Source organism: Rattus norvegicus, chromosome 8 (genome assembly GCF_021556685.1).
Source record: "Rattus norvegicus strain SHRSP/BbbUtx chromosome 8, alternate assembly SHRSP_T2T, whole genome shotgun sequence".
Lineage (NCBI taxonomy): Eukaryota > Metazoa > Chordata > Mammalia > Rodentia > Muridae > Rattus > Rattus norvegicus.
Genome location: NC_141541.1, coordinates 91,740,250 through 91,767,530, shown reverse-complemented (window position 1 = coordinate 91,767,530; position 27,281 = coordinate 91,740,250). Strand labels below are relative to the sequence as shown.

Below are 27,281 nucleotides of genomic sequence, written 5' to 3'. Positions count from 1 at the left end.
GGTATATCCTCTATATTTCCCGTGCTGTGTGCACATTCTAATCGGTAATCCTCTAGTCTTCCCAAGTGTGTTGGGGTGGGAGTGGGGGTGGGGAACTATCATCATTCTTATTTCACAATTGAGGGATTTAGGAATAATGCTTGCCAAGAGATACTCACGAAATCTGCAGCTAAAACAATGAAACAGTGGCCACCCATGGTAAACCAAACTGTGTTCTGTGTTCTGCGTGGTATCTGTCGATTCTTTGGTGAGAAAGGATGCACCCTAAGTGGTGTGAGAGCTTCGATATAAAAATGAACTGTCACAGTTTTCCTCCAAAAGCTATGTCTAGTCTTGTGTGAGAAGGTACCACCCTTGTGATCCTTGGTAGCAAACGCTGCCTTTCCCTGAAAAAAGCCCCACAAATGTTATTAATGCTACTTTGTGGTTGGAAATCCCTAATGTGTAGGCAAGTTAGTAATCTCTTCAGATTCAAAATGTTGGCTCACGAGGAGGAACAGTAAGAGAAAACAATTCCATGTCTACAGTGTAACTCAGGCATTGAAAAGGCGATTTATTTTTAAAAGGCAGACTAAATGGGTTTCAAGATGCAGTAACGAGTGTTAAATTAGGCTTTTTATATCTTGAATAAAGGACGTTGCATAGTGACCAAATACAATTTTGTTCAAATTTTCTTCTTTTATATTGGCATTTGTTTCAGAATAGCCAGTTATTTATTCTTTAGCTGCCTCCTGAAATTAAATAAATTGAGTTTAGAAGAGAAGGTTTTATTAATTTTTTTAAATTAAAATACAATTACACCAGCTCCCCCTTTCCTATCATCCCTCTGGTCCTTCTCATGTGCAACCTCCCTGCTCTCTCTCAAATTTATGGCTTAAAAGAGAGGTCTTTAATAAGATATTTCTGTTCTAACACCTCCACCCACTGTGTGTGTCCTTCTGGACTCCAAGACCTAAAATGTAATTTGGGGTGGTGTGTCCTTAGGACCAGGTGAAGTGGCAGTCGTCGAAGTAATGGGGTCAGCAGAGGGGCAAATAGCTCTTCCCGAATTAGCATGTGAGAAAGGAATGTGGGTACATTAACCTTGTGACACAGACTCCACATTTTTCTGCCGAGTAGACTTACTGAGTAGTCTCTGGAACCAGATTCATCTTCAACAATGGAACTCCTCAAGAACTTCCCTCCGCGTCCCTGGTCATTTGTGGGCACTGCAGTGGCACTCGGGTGCATTCTGCACCTTCTGAGCTCTGTGCTTTGGGGTATGTGGTGTCATCACCACAAAACCATGTCGGGACACTGATTTCCTTACATTCACTGTAGGGAAAGACGACTGATTTTAGCCTGGTCCAGGAGGAGCATAAGGAATTAGCATTTGTAAAGTTAACAGAAAGACAATAGAAATAGCTTTTGGAGAGAAACCGTGACAATTTATTTATTTTTCTTGATGCTCATGCCTAAGTTTTGCACATCTTTTCTCATTACTAAGTACCATATGGGACCTAGAGCCGCCTCTCTGAGAAAGCTGCCATTTTCAAGGTTAACTGTAGACAAAAAGGCCTAACTTTCACCCCACAGGGATTAATCAAGAGTTTAATCTGAGCTAAACATGAGTGTCCATGGCCCAGGAGCATGGCTTCCGGCAACTGCAAATACCATATTCAAAGGTGGTGATAGTATCATGACATTTTTATAGTTACCGAACAAAACAAAGCCATAAATCAATGCACTTCTCAAATAGTGGTGAGAATATCATGTAGTTGGTTAAAGCAAATCCGGAGAGTCCTTGCTATAGGTTTCAGATGGCATCCTATGACATTTTTAGCCTTTGGCTTGATGTAATCTAATGTGTTATGTACTGGCTGGTTTTATGTGTCAATTTGACACAAGCTGGAGTTATCACAGAGAGAGGAGCCTCCCTTGAGGAAATGCCTCTGTCACGCACAAATGAAATCTATACAGCCGTTGTCCAGGGCTAAGGTTAGGAGAGATGGGAACAACCTTTTGCTTTTTTTTTTACAAAGAGCTGCTGCAGGCTACTGAGATGTCTCCATCCTGGCCTACTGCAGGCAGCCTCTTATTTCAGATGGCAGGTCCCCTGGAAGGATGTGTCTCCAGCTTCTCAGGGTCCCAGATGCCACCCTTTTTTACAAGGAGCTACCTTGGGCTTCTGAGATGTCTCCATCCCAGCCTACTGCTGGCAGTCCTTGTCATCATATGCTGTCCCCAGAAAACTGTAAGGCATTTTCTCAATTAGTGATCAAGAGGGAGGGCCCAGCCCATTGTGAGTGGTGCCATCCCTGGGCTGGTGGTCCTGGGTTCAATAAGAGAGCAAGCTAGGCAAGCCAGAGGAAGCAAGCCAGTAAGTAACATCCCTCCATGGCCTCTTCATCAGCTCCTGCCTCCAAGTTCCTGCCCTATATGAGTTCCTGTCCTGACTCCCTTTGGTGATGAACAACAATGGAGGAAATGTAAGCTGAATAAACCCTTTCCTCCCCAGCTTGCTTCTTGGTCATGATCTTTTGTGCAGGAATGGAAACCCTGACTAAGACAGGCTATTAGTAACATGCCCCCAAAGCTGTGTGTTATAGTCCCCAGGTGTTAGGTCAACTGTAGAGGTAGACAGTGCATGGCTGCTGAGGGGGCTTCAAGTAACCCACAATAATTCGGCTGTGGGTCTGCAACATTGCATCTCTCCATAATCAGGAAGTTTAAATCAGTGAATGGGCTTGCAGACACTTATCACAAGTGAGTCTTCCCCCAACTCTGAGAACTTCATTTCATAGTCACCCAAGACACTATATTTAAAAAAAAAATCACAAGGCAGAAATTCAGACTCAAGAATCTGTTGCTGACACTGCCTTTGGCCCCCAGGAAGCTAGCCAGAGATGTTAGAATCCTACTGCAGTTTAGACCTCACCTCAGACTCTGTCTTGCCTGCAGAAAAACAACCCAGTGAAACACAACAATGGCTCCCTCATATCTGCCTTCCAGATTTCAAACAAATTCATCAAAGTGACAGAATCAAAATCTAACCAATTCCAGCTGACTTTGGGAAAGGCGCACTTCTGCTTCCCAGCTTCTGTGGGAGAGGGCCCCCGGAGAGTAGGAGAATGGGGGCTAAACAAGGAAAGCCACATGAGTTAGAGAGTGCAGTTTTGGCCCTCACGCATCCCCCAACATTTGATAAATGATCAAACTGAGGGATGAAGTAAAGAGTCAAGGTCACCACTTGCCCTCTGTTCTTCAGCCTGGACTCTTTACCAGGAAGGTCTGATGCCCCACAGGAGTTCAGGGGCAGCCCGGTGTACCAGAGGCCAAATGGAAATTCCATAAGATTGTTTGCCAATGTGAAAATTTCCTATACCAATGATGTTGATGGTGGTGGTGGTGGTGGTGGTGGTGGTGGTGGTGGTGATTTCCCAACAAGGCTAGAGTGCTTGCCTAACATGTACAAGTTCCTAAGGCTGAGAAAAAAAAAAGAAATTAGGAAAGAGGATAAGCCTTGATACTTAACAGAACCTTAACAACTTTTACAACACTGAACAAAAATTCATTTACTGCAAGGGAGCTAGCAAAGCTCTTGAACTTTACCTTTTGTGACTCTCTGGACCATTAATTCAGATACTCGTAGATGTTGCTGAGGTAGAATGTTCAGGGGTCAAACACTGGAGAAATCCTCATTAATCACTAAATAATTCAACCCCCAAATCTCAGAATGCATTGCTAAAGAGTCACTAGGAGACTCTTTCAGAGATAGTGTGACCAAACTTCCAGAAGCAATGAGGAAAACGAAATCTACCTGTTAGTCCAACGCTTGTGTTAGTAACAGAGTCAATTGCTACACGTTCATTTTCTTTCCTCCTGGACGCTCCTTGGTGCAGCGCGGACCATGCAAGTTTTGTGAATGATATTTGGAGGCAGCAGTGCACACTACCTATAGGCCGAGCCTGTCCTGTGGTGACTGAACTATTTGTTGGCAACTGCTTGAGGCATCACTATGTAGCAGAAGCCCTGGCTTCTCCTGAACAACTGCCAATTCCATGTGGCTATATAATGTGAAAGGAACTTACTTTCACCTTTTCACCAACCTAAGACACTGTAGCCATGGGCTATTTGGTCAGAGAAGCTAGCTGACTAGGCCATAGGGCATAAGCTTCTCTCTAAGGCAAGGAGCTAGCCTGTAAGCAGAGGGAGGCCAAAAGGGTTTATAGGGGAATGTGGAAGTGGTGTTACTTCAGAAGCCTCCATGTCATGGCTTCTTACCTACCTTGGAATCATCGACAGGAGTCCAGTTCTCAAGGCTCACTGCATTTCCTGCTCCTGATGCTTGGCTTCTGGCTCTCAGGGTCAGGGCAGAGGATCTGAACAGTGTGCAGAGAGAGGAAAGAACTAAAATGGAACAGAGAAAAAGGGATTTCCCCCATGATCCCTTGCCTTTAAACTCCTCGTGAAGTCCCAACCACCAGGACCTGAGAAATGGTTCAGTGAATACCAAAGGGCAGTGTCTACATCCATCCTCAAAAGCAATTTGCAAGGGCACACACTTCTGCATCGAGATGAGAGCTGAGGCAGATGTGCCTGGAAGCTCACAGTCAGCTAGAGTGCATAGCACATCGGGAGAAAGCATTGCCACTCTCGTGGAAGGTGAAAACAGACTCCTGAAAGTTGTTCTCTGACCTCCGTACACACAAACCCTCAGAACCCCCACATTCAGAAAGAATGACCAAATAGGCAAATGTTAAAGGGAAGTTGCCCTTCTGAGAGTCAGACATCCTCCCTGTATACACTGAAGTTACACTGTTGGGGTCTGTTCTCCTACACGTGGGCCCCAGGGGTCGGAACCAGCCCCAGGGGAAGAGGGAAGCAGAGAGAACAAAAGACTTGGTCTTCTAGGATCATTGATGATCAAGGGACAGAGCTGGGAAATGAACTTCTTTTTTGCACTATGAACACAGGAACAAGCTAACCCAGGTTGTAGTACCTTAAGAAGAAAATGCTAGGGGCCGGAGAGATGTCTCAGTGGTTAAGAGCTCTGTCTGCTCTTCCACAGGACCCAGGTTTGGCCCCCAGCACCCACATTACCTGGCTCACAATCTTGTTCCAGAGGCTCTGACTCCCTCTTCTGGACTCAGTGGGCACTGCATACACAGACAGATTTGCATAAACAAAAATTATTTTAATTTTTTAAAAAAATGTTTATGTGTATGGGTGCTCTGCCTGCATGTGTGTCCATGTATCACAAGAGTGTCTGGTGCCTTCAGAGGCCAGAAGAGGCTTTCAGAGCCCCTGGTACTGGATTTACAAATAGATATGATATGCCAGGATGCTGGGAATCAAACCTGGGTCCTCTGGAAGAGAAGCCAATGTTCTTAACCACTGAGCCATCTCTCCAGACACAAATACAAGTCAATTTAAAAAATATTTAAAAAAAGAAGAAAGTGCTAAATCACCTTAAAGGCACCATTCCTATGGATAGTGTGCAACCACGGGCTTTTCTCCCATGTCCCAGTTTCCGCTTACTGACTTGGAGGCTATTTATGTATCAATAAATGCCTAGGTCAGAGTGTTGGGCTTGTTCCTTAACTAGCTCATAACTTATATAACCCATTTATTATACTCTATGTGTGCCGCATGGCTGGTTACCTCTCCTCAGTTTCATAAGTCCATCTCCTCCAAGTCGGGGGCAAAAAGTGACCGACTCTTTCCCAGAATTACTATCTCTTTCTGCAAGATGTCCCGCCTTCTAATCCTGCCTCCGTTCATTGGCCACCAGCTTCTTATTGACAGGGGATGCTCCCGTACGGTGCGTGAGAGATTCTTTGTACAATAGTGAGTGTGCTCACTGCAGATCACTCTTAGCCTATTCTTCAAACTGAATGCCCCCAGGAACATTTCATCCCAACACTTTGGAAATTAGACTTTGCGATGCTATGTAATTGAAAGCAATAAAGCTGAGCACCTGTTCTATTTCTGTTCAGTTGGAAAACTGGGCACCCAACCTCACATCTCGTCTAAGGCCCCTCAGTGACCTCAAGAGTAGTGGCAGGAAACTGTGTGTGTCTTTTGTTATATCACACGAGCTTGTAGAAATGGGGCTTTTAAGTTGAAGCTATATGAACTAACTAAATGATGAGTCCGTTTTTTTTTTTTTTTAGGTACAATCAGTTATCACAAAGGATAATAGGAGTTATTTCATGCTATTTGGAAATTCTGAGAAACATTTTAATGTCTTTGATTACATTAAGTGAGATGGATTAATCAACTCTCTAAGACTTTCATAAAGAGGGAAACTTTAAGAAATAGTCTCCTTGGAAAGTTATTGATGACATCTTAACCATCTATCCAATAAAATAGGGAGGGCTCCCAATGGTTCTTAAACACTTTAACCTCCCTGTATCCCACCACCCACCAGGGGTTGTGGAAAAGATAGGATACAGTGGTGGGGGGAGTGAACCTGTTTAGAGAGGTTCTTTGGAGCAATGCCCATCTGTGTTGTCTGGAAATCGGCAGTTCAGTTCACAGCTCAGAAGCGGCAGCTCGATCTACTCACAAACACATTCACGGAGTCGGGGCAGCAAACAAGAGTCAGCAGCAGTGGCACTACCTAGCAGAGACAGCCAGAGAGGGACCAAGAGGGACACCAGGAGAAGTTCTCAGCTGTACCTCTCTCAGGGAAGTGAAGTTCAGTGAAGACTAGAGACCTCTATGCAGTGCACAGCTAGCTCTATAAGCAAGGCACGCTCTGCCTCTGTCCCTGTGGAGTCCTTTTTATAGTCCCTCCAAGCATGACGTGTCCTCCATGGGTCTGTTTCTGCTGACATCGCTCTGCTAATCAGCCGGAGTCCACAGAAGCAGCAAGAAACTGCAGCACATCACCAGAAGTTTGGTGTTTGTTTGTTTGTTTTGGTGTGTTTCTCTCTGTGGAGTCAACTATGTAATAACTTAAGGTGGACCAATATGTGCGTGTTTTTAGCAAAGAATCCGTCCTTCTTCACGTGCCCTTTCACTGGCTTGCTTTAGCAGGACATCTTCTCTCCTGTGTCTGCTTCAGTGAAACATTCCTTCGGGAGTCTGCCTTAGTCTTTCACCTGTGTCCACTTCAGGAAAATACTCCTTCACGTGTTTGCCCCAGCAAAACACCATCCAACACAACTGACTCCCCAAAGAACCCTTAAATTTCCATTTCAGCTCCCCGCAAGGCCCAGTGCTCCCTGAGATTTAGGCCCTCAAGTAGCCTTAACAGTAATAAAGAAAATGGTCACCTACATGATCCATGCACAGGAAAGTAAACCAAAAATTACAATGATTGTGTTTTTATTTAACAGTCCAAAGGATTGCTCTCCCTATGGCTTAAACCCATAGGACATGTTATTTAGATGACCAATTCTCACTGATTTCATCTTGATAAGGAAAATGCTTCCAAGACATAGGACATTATGAGCTTGGCTCAGTTTGACACTGCACCACATACTTGTAGCTACAAGAGGGTCACTATTGTTTTGGCCTAAAATGCAACCAACTAAAACATAAAACAAACAAACAAAAAAACAAATGATGGTTAATTCTCTCCCTCTCTAGAAGTATCTGGAAGGGACCTTACACTGATTTCTAGACTCTTCAACAGTTAACAAACTTCTCGAAGGCAGATCCCGAGTTCATTCCGGGACTCTTGACTTAGTCTTGGAAGATAAAGGAAAAAGGAAAGAAGATTCCAACCGATGGGTTCTCTTGTGAGCCCGTCAAAGGATTCCGATGGACTTTGATTTTGACATTTAAAACTATTCTGCTGTAGCTTCTTCTGGTTCTCTGCCTAGAACATATGATACCAATAACTCTTGCCTTTGCTGTAATTCTCCCTCCTGTCTCAATCTAAGCTTGAGGCACCAGCCAAGAACTTCTATTTCTCCCTACACTTGCTACTATAAAAAAAATGGGGCTGGAGAGATGGCTCAGTGGTTAAGAGTACTGACTGCTCTTCCAGAGGTCATGAGTTCAATTCCCAGTAACCACATGGTGGCTCACAACCATCTGCAATGGGATTTAATGCCCTCTTCTGGTGTCTCTGAAGACAGGTACAGTATACTTATAAATATAAATAAAAATAATTTTAAAAAATGGAACTGCTGATACACTCTCCTAGATAACTCCTCTGTAGGGGAACCCCACTGTTACGTCTGATGACCCACTCAGCTCAGAAAAGCTAAGTGGCTAATGCACCGAGTCCCTAAGTGGCAGTTATTTCCTATGCAAGGGATGGAGAAATGACAAGAATAGGAGAAAGAAACTAGCCAGACAGGCTTAGGGCTGGCACCAGCAGCAACAGTTTCAGGAATGTCCCTGAACCAGAAACGTCAGAGGGAGCTCTGGCTTCTTGTCTCCTCCCAAAGGATCATCCTAACCTGGAAGCTGTGTGTGAGGTTTCGGACTTAACACTCCTAGTCCAGACACTAATCTGTTTCAGCCAACAGCTTTGGGACTGGGCCTCAAATTTCCATGATGAAAATGGAATATATACTCTCCGATTTTAACCCATCTCTAAATATTATACAGTACAATCTTCAAAACGGGGTGTTACAGTAGCCTTGTAAGGCCCTTTTTTTTTTTGGCAAGCAATATCAGGGTACTTTACTGGAAGCATCACTTCTTCACAGTTGCATTGCATATAGTCTGGTCCATTCATTATTATCTGGCTATCAACTGATCAACTGAAATCAACAAAATAGCCAGGACCCTCCCTTTGTAGATAAAACGCCTTTTTTTTTTTTTTTGGCCTAGTGGGGACAAACTAAACAAAAACCTAAGAGTTAATCCATTTGTGCTGGTCACTCATCTGGCCAAGGGACCACCCCTCAGGAAGGTGGGCCACCCTTAAAACATTCTGAAGACAAAGGTGGAAAAATTTCAGATAATGTACTTTTTCCTTACAGGATTTCCCCACCCGGCCCAACTTTTTTTTTTATTAACTTGAGTATTTCTTATATACATTTCAAGTGTTATTCCCTTTCCCGGTTTCCGGGCAAACATCCCCCTCCCCCCTCCCCTTCCTTATGGGTGTTCCCCTCCCCAACCTCCCCCCATTGCCGCCCTCCCCCCAACAGACTAGTTCACTGGGGGTTCAGTCTTAGCAGGACCCAGGGCTTCCCCTTCCACTGGTGCTCTTACTAGGATATTCATTGCTACCTATGATGTCAGAGTCCAGGGTCAGTCCATGTATAGTCTTTAGGTAGTGGCTTAGTCCCTGGAAGCTCTGGTTGCTTGGCATTGTTGTACATATGGGGTCTCGAGCCCCTTCAAGCTCTTCCAGTTCTTTCTCTGATTCCTTCAACGGGGGACCTATTCTCAGTTCAGTGGTTTGCTGCTGGCATTCGCCTCTGTATTTGCTGTATTCTGGCTGTGTCTCTCAGGAGCGATCTACATCCGTCGGCCCAACTTTTTATAGCTTTGTAAGTTTGTACACTTTAATGAATTACTTAGAAAAGTATAACTTTTCCTTTTCTTCCTCCTCCTCTTCCACTCTCTCTCTCTCCTAAGCATTCTTTCCCTAGCGCTTGGGAATTCCTTACTCTTCCCCCAAAGTTCCTCTCGGAACCTAGTCCACCCTGTGGCTGGCTTCCATGGCTTAGCTTAACTAAAACAATATGGCTTTCTGTCTCCTTCCTTGAGGCAGCTGGTGAGATTTATAGCTTGCCTGCTTCAACATTTTCCTTTTAAATTCCAATAAAACTACTTGAGCTGAAAATAAATTAATTATTTTTTTAAAAACCTAGCCAAAATAGAGACAATTAAAATATTTTTCAGCTACCCAGTAGATAAATAAAGAGTAATATATCCAGGCAATGCAATGTTATTCGGCCCTAAAAAGGAGCCAAGAGGGATGGAGAGATGGCTCGGTCATTGAGAGCACTTGAAGCTCTTGCAGAGGACCTGGGTTTGGTTCCTAGGAGCCACACCATGGCTCAAAGTCATTGGTAGCTCCAGTTCCAGGGATCCAACATCCTCTTCTGGCTTCCTTGGATACCAGGTGTGTGTGTGGTATATATGTATGTGTATGTGTATATATGAATATGTGTGTATGTGTATGTGTATGTATATATATATGTGTGTATGTGTGTGTGTAAAAACAGGTAAAACACTCATACATGTGAAATGAATAAATTAGGATAATTTAAAGGAGCCAAGGATCGATACATATTATAATATGTATTAGCTTTAAAAAGTATTCTTAATGAAAGAAACCAGTCATTAAAAAGAGCGTAAGGCTGAACATTTAGCTTAGTTGTTCATTGCCTGTCATGCATGGGAACCTGAGCTCACTAACACTGATTGTTCCCTAACTCTGTGTGAATAGGTGACCATGTTCAGACTCAGTGAATTATACACTTCCATGGGTAAATTTTACACTATAGAAAGTATATGTCAATAGAGCTGTCAAAAATTCCCAGGATCACCAGCTGAATGCCACATTCCTCTTTTTTAACTTTAACCCCCATTTTGCCTAAATTAATGGAATATAATGGCCAGGGAGGAAAATTAGCATCCCGGGCCTTGGCAAAAGCAAAGAGAACTGTCTATTTTCCCCCGGGGGTGGGGGATGGGAACATAGCCCTCTCCCGTTCACCCTGCCATCTCCTGCATCTGTTCTGTTCTCTGCAGTTGAAGCCATGGGATTTGGATATGGCGCAGGGGGAGCGGTTTCTCTGAGGCTTCACACACCTGCACTGCCCTGTTGAAACTAAGCCCCAGAGCCCTGCTCACAGAGCCTAGTCCTTCTCCCAGGAGTCTTCACTCCTTTCTCTAGCCAGACTCACTGGGTGTGAGCTCTGTATATTTGATATCTTTTCCTTCGTTCCCTCTGAGGTGCTGGGAAAATTTATACAAAAGTCATCGAGAGGCACAAAGGCACCCTCCTAATTATAAGCTGTAAGTCAACTGTGAAATTTTCAGAAAATGTATAAAAGGACAAAGAAGAAAATATGACCCACCACCGTAGCCTAATAATAACCAATTTACATTCAGTGTACATCTCTCTAAGATTTTCTACATATGCATGCATACATGCATATTTCCTTCTAAGGTTAGATCATTATTTTTAGCTAATTGAGAGCATACTATAAATTAGGATTTTTTTTATAAGGGTCATGTGACTAGTCTTCTTGTTGGCAGTAGCTTCTAAAAAGCCTAGAGTCAAAAGCACAGGGCCTCACAGCATTCATGCTGTGAACAAAACACTCAGTTTAATTTTATCTTTTTCAGATTTATTCTGTCCTACTTTCTGCATTCTCTTATTTCTATATTTAATCTAATTTTGTTATATGTGTTTCTATAAAACATTCTAAAGGCTTTCTAAAATAAACAATTTTTCCATCTGAGCTGCTTAGTTTGAATCTTGAATGTTCCAAGGCCTAAGTGCCTGTGTGTTAAAGGGCTTTTGCTTCTTAACGCATGCCACTATGGTCTGAGATGGACCTTGTGACAGGATATTCTGTCACTGAGCCTGTGCCCCTGACAAGATGACACAGCTCCAGCCCTCTTTGTTTCCCAGCTACCACGAAATAGGCATCCCTCCTCTGCCACATGGTTGCTTCAGGATGTACATACAGGGAAACCACACACCCAAAGCATTGCGATCAACTAACCATGGGCTGGGCCAAAGTAACCTTCCCTGCTTTAGTGGTAGTGACTTGGGTATTTTGTCATAGTAACAGTAAACTGACTTATACAATAACTATCTTAAGTGCACAGTCCTGTAGTGAAATGGATCTCAAGGAGATCTTTACAAAGTAAAACCTCCTAGCCAGGTGGTGGTGGTGGTGGTGGTGCACACCTTTAATCTTAGCCCTTGGGAGGCAGAGGCCAGCCTGGTCTACAGAGTGAGTTCCAGGGCACCCTGGGCTACACAGAGAATCCCTATTTTGAATGCCTCCCTTCCTAAGACAGGCAGAGAGAGAGAGAGAGAGAGAGAGAGAGAGAGAGAGAGAGAGAGAGAGAGAGAGAGAGAGAGAGAGAGAGAACAAACCCCATGAATAACATTGTTGCCTGACTTTATCTGTTTACAGACTCTGCCTCACTCCTCACTGGACTCAACCCACTTGGATTATCCAAGGTGATCTCACCATCCTAAAATTGATCCTTTTCAGGGATCCCACGCAGCCCGCTACACTTTCTTTCCAGAATCTTGTTCTCTAGCAAATGCGACTATAGGCATTGTTATCCTCTCTACACAAGCGAAGAGATAGAAATTTAAAGGGAATACATTCTTGGTAAAGACTTGTAGTTATTCTGACCTGCCCTGGTGTGCATGGTGGATAGAATTCACCTGTGCCTGGTCAGCCCTCCAGGCCTGAAAACAGCCATTCAAAGGCATTCATTTATCACAGATCTCTGGGTTTCGACACCACCGTGGCTTTCCACCTAATATAAAAGATCATGTAGTCAGCTGATTGGATTTGATCTTTCACATCAATTCCAAGTAGGTATGAACGGAACCTAAATTTAGATATTCACAGGATGTTCCCAGATTGCCTCTCTCCATTTTTATAATTCCCCCAAAAGACACCTTCCTTCCAGGTTAGTCCACTCGGTTCTTTCAACACTGGCTGAATATCTGCTGTAATTCAAAGCTCGATGTCCCTTGAAGGCCTTTTTCCCTGCAATAGACACGTTTTATTTTAGAGTAAGGTACATTTTAATTTCTCTCTCTCTCTCTCTCTCTCTCTCTCTCTCTCTCTCTCTCTCTCTCTCCCTCCCTCTCTCTCTCTCTCTCTCTCTCTCTCTCTCTCTTTTCTTTTTATATGCCTCTTCTATCTCCCCAGACACCTAACACTCCCTCACACACATACTTAGCCACACACACACACACACACACACACACACAAAGGCATTAAGATATTCTGCATTTCCTGTATATTAAAATATTTTTAAAGCTAATTTTTATTTTGCTCTTTTCTTTTGTTTAAATTCATGTTGCCTTTCTTAAAAGAGGCATACAGATTTTATATAAGCACGACTGGTAATTTATTTTTAAAAAATTATTTGAATAAAGCTACATTTACAATTCAGATTTAACAGCAATTTGAACAGGGCCCAGTCAAGCCCATCAAAGCAGCTGTAAAATAAAATATAAAATAAAAAAAGAAAGGACACACTGCTTTCAAAGACAGCTTTTCTTGCCAAGGATGGGCTTTTGTTATATCTCACAGATCCAAAAATGCTGACTTAATCTGAGGGGGTGGCTCAGTTCATAAAGTGCTTGCCTTGGAACCACAAAGAAAGGCCTGGTTTGATCCCAGTACTCCTGTAACAACCCAGAGATAGTGGTACATGGTCGTAAACACAGCCCTGAGGAGGCAGAGACAGGAAGATCCCTGGGGTTCACTGGTCATGGGCCCATCACACTATGCTAATGAGTCCCTGTCCCAAACACCAAGACTGATGGCTCAAAATCACCTTCTGCCTTACACACAGGTGCACCCACATACAAAGACCACAGCCCGCCCCAGGTCGGTCGGTGGTTTAGAATCCCCGTACCTTTTAGGCAAGGCATAAATTTACAGATAACTTGCTATGCTTAAGTAAATAAGATACTTAGTGAACTCACAAAACAACATGTATCGTTGCTGATTGAGGAACTTTAGTTGAAATAAAAAAAAAATGGAAACAGCATTAATTTGGTCCCATCGAAAAGCACCAGCCAGAAACTCACATGTAAATGCTTTAAGATGGAAATGGTACTTATCAGGGGACACGGCCTCCCTCCCTCTATTGGTTTTGATAAGCAAGAAGGAAATGTTTGCTAATTCTATAGAGGCATCATTAAAAATAATTAACTGGAAAAAACGTGTTCTATAAAAATAATCTTTAAAAAAGATGGTTTTGCATGTTTTTAAACTGGTGAATGTACATGTCTAGGATCTAAAGTCTTCAATGATGTAAGCTTCCTTCCTGTGTGCATCTGTTAATTTACTTTTTAAAATCCCGTCACCAAGGACTGTCTCTAGAGAAGACAAGAAGGTATGTGTTCTGTGACTCAGTCCTTGGCAACTATTAAACGACGTGCTGTTATAGTTAAAGGCAATCAGAAAGTAACACTTGTTCTGTCAACCTAAAATAATACTAGTGTGGATGGATGAATAGATAAATAGATAGATAGATGCCTTATGGTGAAGTGGGGTGAGGGATACAAAGGCAGAACAGTGAACACCAAGCCTTTGCTACAATTGCAAAACAATGGCCATGTTCAGGCCAACCATAAACATTCTTATCCTGATGACATTACCTAAGGGATGGAGACTATTGCCTAGATTTGTGCTGAGGTAACCCGGGCTCTAAGTCTTTCTTTAAGAATGCACATTAAAGGAGCAACCACTATTTGGAACATGTAAGTGGACAGAAGTTAGGGGTGACGGGTAGGATAAAATCAAATCATACAAGGAAGCTTCAGCTGGTGCATAGCACTCTTCCCGAAGCTCACAACTGCTTTGCAAATCAAGTTCAAAGTCATTAGGGTAAAGAAGTACAGGCACAGCACTACAGGGAAATATGGAGGTAGAGAGGAATGAAAATCTGTGAACAAATTTAACTAATACAATGGAAAGTATGTTTCCTAGAGAAAGTCTGGTCACTAAGCAGATAGGCAATACAGATATAGAACCCTAGCCAGTGGTGAGTGGATCCAAATTTTAAAGCATCTGAAACATGCTTTTACGGACCTCTTTAGGAAAACAGAATCAACAGTTAGGAAATTAAGAGCCTTGAAGCATAAACCTAATTAGAGTTATGGTTAATGCTGCCTACAGCTTGTGTAGTATACCTAAAGAAAGCTAACTCCATTAATCAATAAAATCATTTCAAAAAATATTTATGCCACTTGAAAACTTAAAACTGTTCTTTGAAAATAAAATACTTTAATATTTAGTTAAGGTCATTTATTTGGGCCTGCACAAGTTATAATTGGGAGGGAGGTGGAAATTTTCTGAAGGTCCTTCTCTGAAGAAATCCATGTATTTTCATTTTTATTCAAAGGATCCAAATGAATTGCCATGTCACGCACATATTTGGGGACTTCTTTCATGGTGCTAATATACTCAGTGAGTTTCATTTTGAAAACAAAATTTGGAGCCATTCGCCAGAAGATGGATGGTGTGTCGATGCCAGATAGGGGGAAATCAACATTTCCCTTATCTGGTTTATGGAAATAAGTCATCTATTTCTCATCAATTTTCTATGCTCTTGGATATTATTGGGGAGCATAATGAATGGAATTATAGATGCCCTGAGTTGTGAGGCAGGTGTATAAGAGTTGTGTGTTTTTGAAATGTGTCGGAGTGGTAGTTGGCCCAGACACAGCCAGCACTCTAACAAGTAAGAGAATGTTGAAAGGCACAGGGGGGAAGAGCCTGTGCCCCAGGTAAATATCACCTTATTCTTTGTGATAGGCAGGATGATGGTTACAAAAATAAGAATAAAATAAAAAGAAGATGCCCTAATCTCTAGAATCTTAAGAGAGCTTAATAGATATCGATGTGGCATATCTGCTAGTAAACAGATATTATAAATTATACGAATAGATATAAGCACTGGCATGCCGATTATTCTGGAATATCCAGGTGGACCGTCTCCCATTATGAGTCTCTAAAGTCCTTTTCCTGGATGGTCAAAGGAAGACATGGGGTAGTAGATGTTCCCAGGACTGATAATATTGTAGCTTCTAGAAGCCTGGCTGGCATATTGCTTTTCAGTCTGTGAGAGTCTTACTAGAATATCTGGTGATAAATTTGTGTTGCATTAAATTTGTGATCTTGTTAGTATAGTGAGAGAAAAGTAATGCCCATTAAAGCAAGGGAGCGAGTCATCCAGTGACGCACTGGGATCTGTCTTGGCTTCCTGGTGTGAATCTTCCTGAAGACCAACATCCCCTCAAACTCAGCATCAAGCCCTCGTGTCTGATTGTCACCATTTGTTGGGCTACCGAGGAACGCACATCACCATTCTGCGGTGGCCCACTAGGATGTTTTCAACAAAAACTGTCTTTTAGTTTATTTCTTCCTGTTTCCTTAATTTCTGCTTGTGAAGTGACATTTTAGGTCCTCATAGTTTGATTATTCTGCATGAGGGAAGGTGGCAAAACACATTTCAGCAACCCCCAAGGGTCACATTGTCAGGTGTAATCAAGCTGTTTGCATCAAATCAGGAAAACGATTTTAGAACCATGTCCTTTCCCCACTGGTACAGTGTTGGGTGATTTGGTTTGTTTATATTGATGAAATGGCAAGCATTGATTGTTAAATTCTTCTGTGGCTTTTGAAATATAGACCTTTTAAAAAAATGTTAAGCTGTACTGCGATTCAATCCACGTAAACTTTGTTCCAACTCATGTGGGTTCTTTTGTTCTTGGCCGGACTGACTGCTGTGCAAAAGATTATCCGTCTTGGGGATTCTCAGGAAGGAACCATACAAAGAAACTTTAATTAAAAACAAAGGCAAAAGTGAGTCATCTGGGAGAAGTTACCAAAAGGTATCGAATAAATCCAAAGGAGAGGCATGGATTGGTTCCAAAGCCTTGCTTAAAATCATAGGGACGGTCATTAAGTGAAGGTGAGAACAGCCACGCCATCATGAGTGGCTTGCCTCGCACATGAAATAGACTGGAAAGCGGATTTCGGCAGTGGTGGAAGCGTGAAAAGTGTATCTATAGAGTGGGGAGAGAATCCTGGAAAGGGGCACCCATTTGTCACATAATGGGCGATAATGATGACTTGTCACTAATTGACACTGTAAGTTCATTATGTAATATTTTAATATGCTCCAACTCATCTTCTTCTCTCAACACCAGACAGTCTAATAGTGTGCAGCATCCTCCTCACAGAGCTAACTCTCTGGATTTCAGCCATGCACCATTGAACAAACAGGGTATTATGTTAATGGAACATCATTTTGCCTGCAATGTTGACTATTTATAATATACAATCATGAAAGGAAGCACCAATCTATTGACAAGCACCAGAAATTGGCGAAAGAGGTTATTTATGTTCCTGAGATACTTACAGATGCCAACTTTCCACTAAAACCCAAGTCGGAGCTACAAGCGTATGTCATGTGTTTCCTTTGAGAGCACAGTAGAACAGAGAACGCCGGACTCCGTGCCAGCACACCTGGGTTCTAGTCCCCCATCCCTCTGCCTCTGGCAACGGCAAGGCCAGGAGACCTCCCAGGGTCTGCTGCCTGCTTGACAAACAGAGATAATGTTACCTATTTTTGTCTGAGTCACAAAATGAGGCAACATGATCCCCTGCAGCAGGAGAGTAGCTTTATCTACATTAGTCTGTTTAAAATGTGCCATACTGATCATTAAAATAGTAGTTCGGCTCAACTATATGTTGTTAAAACGGTAGGTGGGATTTATTAAATGACTGGTTCTTGATCATGTTCCAATCATGATTTTAGTCTTGTTCTTTATAGTAATGTCCGCTGCACATGACTTTTCGGAAAATAAACATAGATTTCCCTGCCGTTCTGCCTAGAGAGCTACCTGAGTGAACTTTGCTTTGGTTTCCAAGTTCTCTCCTTAAATCACATCTCCATGATTTAAGGTGCCAGAGCAGACATCTGCTTCACTAATTAGCTTTCTAGTATTGTCAGTCAGTCTGTCCGGGGAAACTCAGCAAAATGACAGTTTGAGCTTGTTTTGCCTTTTCTAAACTAGTTTTTTGTTTTTGTTTTTTGGGTTGTTTTTGTTTTTTGTTTTTTTGGTCTGAGTTGATCAAATCAATCAGTAGGTTTAGGCTTTCTACAGCCACAGCTTAAATGTCACTTTCTATCTTCATGGTGCCACTTTGGGAATTGGAGTGAAAAAACACTTTGCTGTATGGACTGTGACCCAATACCACTTATTAAAGGGTTATCTTCATGGGCAGATTTACTTTAATAACTTTTGTTATGGAAATTTTTTAGCATGAGCATAGCAAACAGTACGAAGAATGTCTGTGCTCTCCCTCCAACTTTCACAGTTAACAAGTCATAACCAACCCTGCCTTGCCTGTCTCTACCCATCTTTCTCCACCCCATAATTTTTTTAATAAAAGTAAAAGTAAAGTTTTAAACTAAGTGTAATAAACTATCACACCCAAAATAAAATAAGCATTTTTTTAAATTTGCAGCTTTTTCTGAGTTACCCTTTTCCTTCCTTTTTTTTTATTGGCTATTTTTTATTTACATTTCAAATGTTATCCCATTTTCCCATCCATAAACCCCCTATCCCATTCCCCCTCCCCTTCTTGCAGGAGGGTGTTCCTCCACCCAACCACCCACCCCTTCCTGCCTCCTTGCCCTGACATCCCTCTACACTGGGGTTCCAACCTTGGCAGGACCAAGGGCTTCTCCTCCCGTTAGTGCCCAGCAAGGTCATCCTCTACGACATATGCAGCTGTGTTGCTGTAAAATTATAAATAAAAAGCATGCTGTCTTTTACCCCACACTAGATCCAGCACTGTAGTGCCCCAAGATATCTGGTAGACATCTTCATCTCAGTCAGCAAAGCGCCTCACCCGCTCTGCTCCATCCCCTATCACACTACCAATGGCTTCTCTCTGAGCCTGGCAGCAATCTCTCTACCCATCTAGTTCCCAAGGCAGGTTGCCGCCATGCCAGAAATAGCCATCCCAATTCCATGGCGGCCTAGTGTCTCCAGCCACACAAACTCTCTTGAACTTAAATCGCCACATGAAAGAACACACAACACTGATCCAACTGATAAGATATAATTGCCCACCTAAACATACACAGCCCTGTACACATCCATCCCTTAAGAATATTCATAACAACCTGTAAATACACAGAGTGGAATCTTAACATCAGCCTCCATGTTCTCTCCATTGCTTCCCCTGCCTCCTCCAGTCTCCTCCTCGCTCTAAAACTTTTCTCCCGCCCATCCTTCCTTCTCGTCCAATGACAGGCCTCATTCTATCTTGTACCTGCCTTCACCTGTATGACATCCTACACAGCTGGAGCCACGGATCTGTCCACGTGTAGTCTTTGGATGGTGGTTTAGTCCCTGGGAGCTCTGGTTGTTGGTGTTATTGTTCTTATGGGGTTGCAAGCCCTTTCAGCTACTTTAATCCTTTCTCTAAACCTCTAATAGGGAAGCCATTCTCAGTTCAGTGATTGGCTGCTTGCATTCTCCTCTGTATTTGTGATGTCTGGCAGAGCCTCTCAGGAGATAGCTATTTCTTGGCATCAGCAGTATTGTCTGGGTTTAGTGGCTGTATGTATATGGGCTGGATCTCTAGGTGAGGCAGGCTCTGAATGACCACTCCTTCCATCCCTGCTCCAACTTTGTCTCCATCTCTCCTTCTATGAATATTTTTATCTCCCCTTTTAAGAAGAACTGAAGCATCCACACTTTGGTCATCCTTCTTCTTGAGTTTCATGTGGTCTGTGGATTGTATCTTGGGTAATTCGAGCTTTTGGGCTAATATCTATTTATCAGTGAGTGCATACCATGTGTGTTGTTTTTGGTATTTTTTGTTTTGTTTTGTTTTGTTTTGTTTTGTTTTTGTGATTGGGTTACCTCACTCAGGATGATATTTTCTAGTTCCATCCATTTGCCTATGAATTTCATGAAGTTATTGTTTTTTTGATAGCTGAGTAGTACTCCATTTAAATACACATCTTATCCATACAAGAATGAGAATTCTGAGAATTTTGCAGAGCCATACAATGTATTTAGATTTTATTCACCTTCCACCCCTCCCTTTACCTCCTCCTGTCAGCACACCATCCCAGGTTTGTGTCTTCTTTTCTTAGATTGAAAAAATGGTTTTCATACATATTCCCCCCAGATCTTCTCAACTTCACCACCCACACAAATCCATACCCTTCCTTTCTCTCGTTCAATACAAACAGGCATCTAAAAATAAATAATAAGATAAAATAAAAACATACACACCAGATTCAGACAAAACAAACAAGCATGAAAAAAAGTCAAATAAAAAGCACAAAAACACATACAGATGCTGACACACATACATGGGTATTGTTTTGTTTGGGTTTTGATTGTTTACTTCCAGAGTCTTGACTGGCTTCCCTCCAGGATAGAGCTTAGAAGAAATTGCTACACCACAGTTACTCATCACATAGGAAAAGTGCGTTTATCAGGCTTCTCGTTTACAGAGAAAGCTCCTGAGATTCCATCTCTCCCGTGCTCTTTAAAAGGAAGGCATTGGACAGAACCTGAACTTAAGGAGCGGAAAAACCAATGACTTATTTCTTTTAGTCAGACTTTTTGCACAATTTTGTTGGTAAGGGGCGGTTCTCCTGCATGTGAGATTCATTTCTCCTCCATTCATTTATTTCTTTATTTTGGGGGATTAAGCCCGAGGCCACCAACATGCTAGGCTCTGTCTGCTGTTTATTTTGAGACAGAATTTAAGTTAATGTAGCAGGCCTTTGTTTTCCAGGCACACTTTGTAGTTCTACTGCCTTGGGTTCTTGAGTAGCGGGGACCATAGAACATCATTACCAGATCCCACTCTCTATTAATTAATTTTAATTTACATCGGTCTGGATTCATGGGCATTCATTTCATGTTTTGGTGTTTAATCCAAGCCTGCTTTGTTGCTCACTGTGGTGGTTTGAATAGGTCTGGGCCCCATAAACTTGTATGTGTGAATGCTTCACATATGGGGAGTGGCACGAATGCTGATCTCTATAAAATGTACGCAGCCTAATCCTTCCAAAGTTCAGTAACAGGCATCCCTTCCTTATATATAACATTTTACATTTTTTACATACTTAATTTTTCTTTAATAATAAACATTTTGCTAATTCATACTGACTTCACAATTAAAAGTAAGTTCCAATAAATGAAAATTTGGTGTGGTTAATGTTTCCCAACTCAGTGCTTTAAGGGAAATATTTTTTCATATATCAAAGATTTTTTTCCTTTTATATTCCTTAATGTGTGACTTTCATTCATTCTTTCCAAGACAGTGGAATTATAGTAAATCTGGAATGCAAAAAGAAATAAAACTTTAATATTCAAATGTTAGTATTCAAAGTGGGCATTTTAAATTGGCTTCCCACTCTCATATCCCGAAATTCAGAATTATCAAAAAACTCAGCAATTTGTTGAGTACTTTTTATTCCCTGTTGACTTCATTCATGGAAATCACCAAGTATTGGGAATGGAGAGAATTCACGATAAGATCTAAGAGAAGACCTCACAACTTAGAAAGATCAGAGACCCAAGAGGAGAGGGGCGTCAGCCCATCTGAGCCCAAGTGAACTTTTCAACAGAGAAGAGAAACAGAGGTAGAAAATGAATCTTACTCCCAACCAGGTAGAGCCCTGCTTGATGTCTAGCAATCAGGTGCGCTGGAGAGCATTGTAAGCTGATAGACTTTTCTTCCTTCTAGAACAGAAGGAGCATGAGATGAGTAGAGTTGCCTAGAACAGTGTATCTGTGCTCCCACCTCTTTAGCCTGTGTGCAGTGAGCATGTAGTCCAGAATTGCCTATGCATCTTGGTGGTTAAAGCAAGGACCTTGAAAGGCCCATTAGGCTGTCAATGTCCAGAGGTGACGCACACAGGCTAATGGACAAGCGGTGGGGTCAAAGGAAGCACCAGCAACCACAAGCCCAAGGACCACAGACATCCAACTTGAAAGCCCACGCGGGTCCCTCAGGCCCATCGCGTGAACTGAAAGTCAGAAAGCCCCTTCCTGCTACCACTCTGCCCACATGCAGTCTTGACAGTACCTTGGAACTGAGTAAGGAAAACAGAAAATCCCAAATAATTATCATTTCCCAAGGGGAGGTGAGGCTCTAGAGATTATGTAAAACTCGTACTCCCATTACCCTCCGTTGTTGTGTATTCTTAAATTCTGTCCACGGGTTGAGAGAGAAAAATCAGTTAAGAGAAAGAAGGTTACTCACTTTGCAAAACATACCTGGAATTGAGTCCCAGCGCGAGGTAAGTGGAGGTAGAAAGATTGGAAGTCCAAGGTCTTCCTCAGCCAGCCTGAGTTTGTAAATCTGTCTCCAACAACAACAACCACCAAAAGCACCTCACTCTGTGAAAGGCTTTGCAAACAACAAGTGTCTTCCTTTCTGGGGAACTGTGAGGAACATGGGCTGTTGCCGTGACGCAAAATGGAACCTAAAAGTGAGCACTCAACGCAGCCACACACCCTGCCCTGAACCTGCCCGGGTCAAGGCCAGACAAGCATCAGGCTCATCACTTCCAAACAAGGAGGTGAGGACACTGGCAGGAAGCCAAGCCTGGGCCAATTATGAGGTGGCAAAGAGCAGAAACCAGAAGCCAAGAGTGGAAGATTCAGATAAGAAGGCAAACTGTGACAGAAGAGCAGCCAAGTCCGATCACAACCTCCCCACTTTGGGGAAACAATGTGGGAGAATGTTCTCCGAGAATGACACAGTCTAGCATGGGCTAATATTTTCCCTTATTAAACGTGTGACTGAATTTCTAAACCCAAGTCTCTGGGGATGCAGCAGAGAACACTACAAGTCCCTGTGGGCAATCTTGAGTAAAATGACTTGGATCCACATTGGGGGTCGGGGCGAGAAAACTGACTTGCACAAATTGTCTAAACTGTGAGATTATGGAAATTCTCTCCTTAATATTCAAATTGAGGAGCCTTTACCAGAACGTTGCAAAAAGAAAAAAAGTGTTGGGGATTGTGGTGGATAAAATGTTCATACATTTACATTTATGGAAGTAGGCACCATTGGTCCTTGATAACAATTCAGTAGTAATGTGGGTCCAGGAAGGACAAATGCACAAGGAAAGAATAAGTCACAGAGCAATGGAAAAATAAACATGGGTGAGCTGAGGCAAAAGAAAATGATGTGAATGTGACCCAAGAGGCTGCCTGACACAGCAGACGGTAGATGGGTGATGAGCAGTAGTGTGGGTTCTAGGCAAAGGAAGCAAAATGGATCCCCACCACCGCGCGCACCCTCCACCTCCCTACCCGACTAAACCAAAGAACTTTGTACCCACACAGAACTCAGCATGGTTCAGTACTACCTAAGGATGAGAGTCAGGGTGTCAAGAATGAACAGCAGAAGAAAGCAGAGGCCACAGGAAGCAGAGAGAGGATCGATCGTGGGAATAAAACAGATGTGAGGGTGTTGGGCAGGTAAAAATGACTGAGTTTGAGATTTAAGTGGGCTTCAGGGGAAAGGAGGAGGAACCCAGAACCTGCCCCTGTTCCTGCTCCAGCCGCTGGAGATGCTGTTTACCAACCCACCCACACTACTCTGGAGACACACCAGCAGGTGTTGGGACTCAGGGACACAGAATCTTCTGGGGCATGCTGAATTTGTTTTTTGCCAAATGGAGAGCTCAAATGGAGCTCGGAGAAACACGGAGCCGACTGTATCTGGGGATGCAGAATGAGATCTGCCCAGGGATGCAAATGTGAATGCTGTCAGCGTAATCTAGATTCCTGATTATTGGGGGGGGGTATGAGGGCTGTACATGGTTCTTTGCCTTAATATACCTGTGTAAAATGACCTTTATTTTCAAGTTTCACTATGTAGTCATATGAGATATGAATCAAGAGCATCAGTATCCAGGCTGGTGTGATTACTTTAGCCAGTTAAGGTGCTGTCCACCAAGCCTGCTGCCTTGAGTTGGATGCCCTGAACCCACACGGTAGAAGAAGAGAACTGCTTCCTGTCAACCGCCCTCTTACTACCGTATGGCTTGAACAGCCTCCCAGTAAACATGCATCCACAAAATAAATAAGTATAGTTAAAATGTTTAAGTCAATACTAAATCAGATTCACGATTTAGTACATGGCCACTTTAAAAGAAATCAGTTTTTACCAATCTGAAAAGTTAGTCTCTTCGAATGACATACTTTGTAATTATAAAGATGTATATTTCACCTTAACTTTATGCCTACAATAAAAATGTTTTACGTTCTCTTAACTTTTATTGTAGCCTGGTGGAGTTTTTCAAAGTCACAGGTTGTATTTTAATAATTTCTTACTGGATTCAAATTATCCGTAAGCTTGTTTTACTCATCCTCAGACATGAACACGAAAATTCTGACGTTGTTTTGGAGAATAATAATATAACGCAATCCTGATTGGTTTGTTGGGGGTCAAACTTAACAACAAACAGAGGAATCTATGACAGAAGCCCAGCGAAGGGCAGTGCACTGACAGTGTCTGGGAAGACTTTAAGCAGAGCAGGGTCATGACGATCACACATACACCTCAGCCATTTATAACTCAGATAGAATTTGACAATGGCAAGCATCTAGACGCTGAGAGAAAGGAAGTATCTCTCTGGGTTGCAACTGAAAAAAAATTCTGAGAGGAAGAAAAAGCCGATCCTCAGACCTAAGATAATCGACAATTACCAAAACAATTCTAGTTATTAAAGAGTTATCTTATAAAAGACCACTTAAGTTGATCTGTGCTCCATGCTAAGTTGTGAGACTGTATGTGTCGTCGAGCTGCTATATTTTGTTAATTTTAGTTCCAAAGTTCCACTCATTTTAAATATCTTTTTTAAGCTAACATCATACAAATCCATTTCCAGGTAATATGAATGTAATACAATCTTATGAAAATGAGAGATAACCCGTAATCGAATAGGAAATGTTACAGCTTTTAAAGAGGCTCCTTAAACTGACGGGAAATATAAGCCAGTAGTCACCCAAAAAGATATTAAGTTAGTTCCTTTCAGGTTTCTTTCAAATTCACAAGATAGATTCCCCAAACACCTAGACCACTGTGGCTCCCTCCTGTATCCATCCATGAGTTACTATGAACCAATTTTGCTAAAATAACCACACGCCTTCCAACATTCCAACACATTAAATCCCCCCACCCTCCAAGTCTACTTAAGTATTCTGCAATAAAGACTAAATTGAGGGACAATTCAGTCCTGGAGTTTGCTGGGGAAAGAGAAAAAAAATAACTATAAAAAGGAAATAGTGGTGTAATTTTAAGAGGAATATTTATAGCTATGGGTATTAATTTGTTCTCTCAAACTGGCATGGTACTTAGAATTAGTCTAAAATAGATCAAGGCTACCAAATTTATAGTGGGTGGTTATTGGTTTCAGCTATTACAAATGTGCAGAGCGGTGGATTAAACTAAACCCACAACTCCAGATTCTTACATGTTTGGGTTCAAATCCCAAGCCTCCTATCTGTCCTGGAAAGATTACCTACACTTTCTCTCATTTACTCAACAATAAAATAGGAGTATAGCACTGTCTGCCTCTGCTGAGACACGTTGGGACCTTGAAAACAATTCAAATTCTGCATAGCAAAGAGCAGGCACTGATTGCCAGCCTTCGAGTTCCTTCTGTTTTTATGAAGGGGTAGCTGCAGGCCTGCTGTGTCTTAAATAACTTTTCGTCCTCCCCTCTCTCTTCTGATCTCTCGTATCGTCTTTCCACAGCAACTGTGGGTTTTTTTTTCATGATTATTTTTGTGTTTTGATTTTTTTTAGACTTTCATATGCGAGCGCACTGTACTCACATCGTTTTGACCCTTCTGACCCTCCAACTCCTCTCATGAACCCATTAACCCCTCTCAAACCCTTAACCCCTTTTTTTATGATTATTATTGTTATACACACACCACCACCACTACCACCACCACCACCACCACCACCACCACCACCACCACCACCACCATCACCATCAACGACGACGACGACGACGAGACGACGACGACAATGACGGCAGCTTACTGCATTCCGAATAGTGCTGCCCAACCGTACTTCTATTTAGGGCTCACCATCTGGGATTGGGAAACCTACCGGGGAGCTCTGCCTTGATGAAAATTGATCCTCCTCCTTTAGTAGTCACTGATCTGTAGCCTTTCGTCCAAGAGCGAGGTCTTGTTAATGCTTTCTCCTTCCCTTTGGCATATCTACTGCAGCTGTGTAGGTTGGGCGAGGTCTCTTGTCGAGAGTTCCTGTGTGCATCATCCCTGTCACGTCTAGAAGACATTATCTTGCAGCATCGTTTCTCACTCTTTGGCTCATATGACCTTTCCATCTCTCTTGGCAGATATTTTCTGAGCCCCTCCAGACATTTCTCATCACCTAACATGCTGACTTCACACAGGCACTCACTGCTAGGTGAATGGATATGTCTAATGCTTATTTCTCTGGAGTCCCCTCTGAGCCAACTTTGTCTCTATTCTGTCCTCTAATGGATAACAGGCCCTCATCCTTGCTTTCATAAATAACCGATGTCTGCCGTTCACATATGGAGATGGGTTTTCCTTCAGCTTTCTTCCAATTCATGAGATTCCTTTGGTATATAGGAATTGGTAACTACCAGAGTGTGCAAGCATTTGTACAGTAGAGTCTCTCATCGGCTTCCAAAGACATTTGCCACACTATGGGTCTGCAAATGATTCACTTGAATCAGTAAGGAGATAGGAGAGTCATGGCGACTCCTCTACGGAGACTAGATGTTCTCTTCCACTACTCAGGTTCCAGAAATTATAAACACCCTCAGGAGAGCTGACCCTGGCAAGCATGGCAGAAAGCAGCAGCAAAGAGTTCTACTCACTTTTAATTAGTGAGAGAATGGATCCTGCAGCAGGAATTTACCATAGTCCTTGGTGAATGGAGAAACCAAACCTTAGGAAAGGTTCTGTTAGTCCAGATCTCCCACCACATTAATGAACAATGGGAATACAGCTTAGGTCCTGGTTTGTAGGCTATGCTCATTCAAGTGCAAAGAGATTATGACAATTGATAAATCAGTGTGTGCTGTTTTTTTCTTATTCATTATTTTTAATGAAACCTTTGTTCGGTTATAATAACCTCCCATATGAATTCTTTAAGTACCAATGTTGTTAAAGTCATATGTAGCATTTATTAACAAATATTAGAATAGCCGCAGCAGCCTGCATTTTAGAATCTACGTACCTGCTGGTTTCTTTGTCTCAAATCTTCTCCCTTCAGGGAAATCACAGTTGGCTCTCCCGTCTACTAGGTTGCATTGTGGAAGGTTCATGGGCAACATCCAGCCTGCCCCAGGCAAAGTGGCCTTTCACAAACTGCAGAAATCTGTATCAGGAGTAGGATAAGGCTCACACAGGAAATAACCAAAGGGCATTCACCACAGAGGGGCTTGCCTAGGACACCGTCAGCAGATTCTTCCTGCCTTCCTACCTGCACTGCCTTAGGATCTGCCCTCCCAGGTTCCGTCTTCATCAACCTTCTCTTTGATTCAGTGAGCTCATCGATAGCCTCCCAAAAGACTTCTGTTAAATTAGCTAC

General features: G+C 42.5%; 1 long non-coding RNA gene across 1 annotated transcript; it reads right to left on the bottom strand.

The window, feature by feature from the left end:
* Nucleotides 1–524: 524 nt before the first annotated feature.
* LOC120094214 (uncharacterized) lies at nucleotides 525–27,068 on the bottom strand. Its single transcript, XR_015627359.1, has 5 exons — nucleotides 26,928–27,068; nucleotides 5,083–5,138; nucleotides 4,268–4,361; nucleotides 1,126–1,314; nucleotides 525–731 (listed from the first exon to the last, which is right to left on the bottom strand). It is a non-coding gene; the product is annotated as an uncharacterized LOC120094214 (long non-coding RNA).
* Between the last annotated feature and the right edge of the window lie 213 nt (nucleotides 27,069–27,281).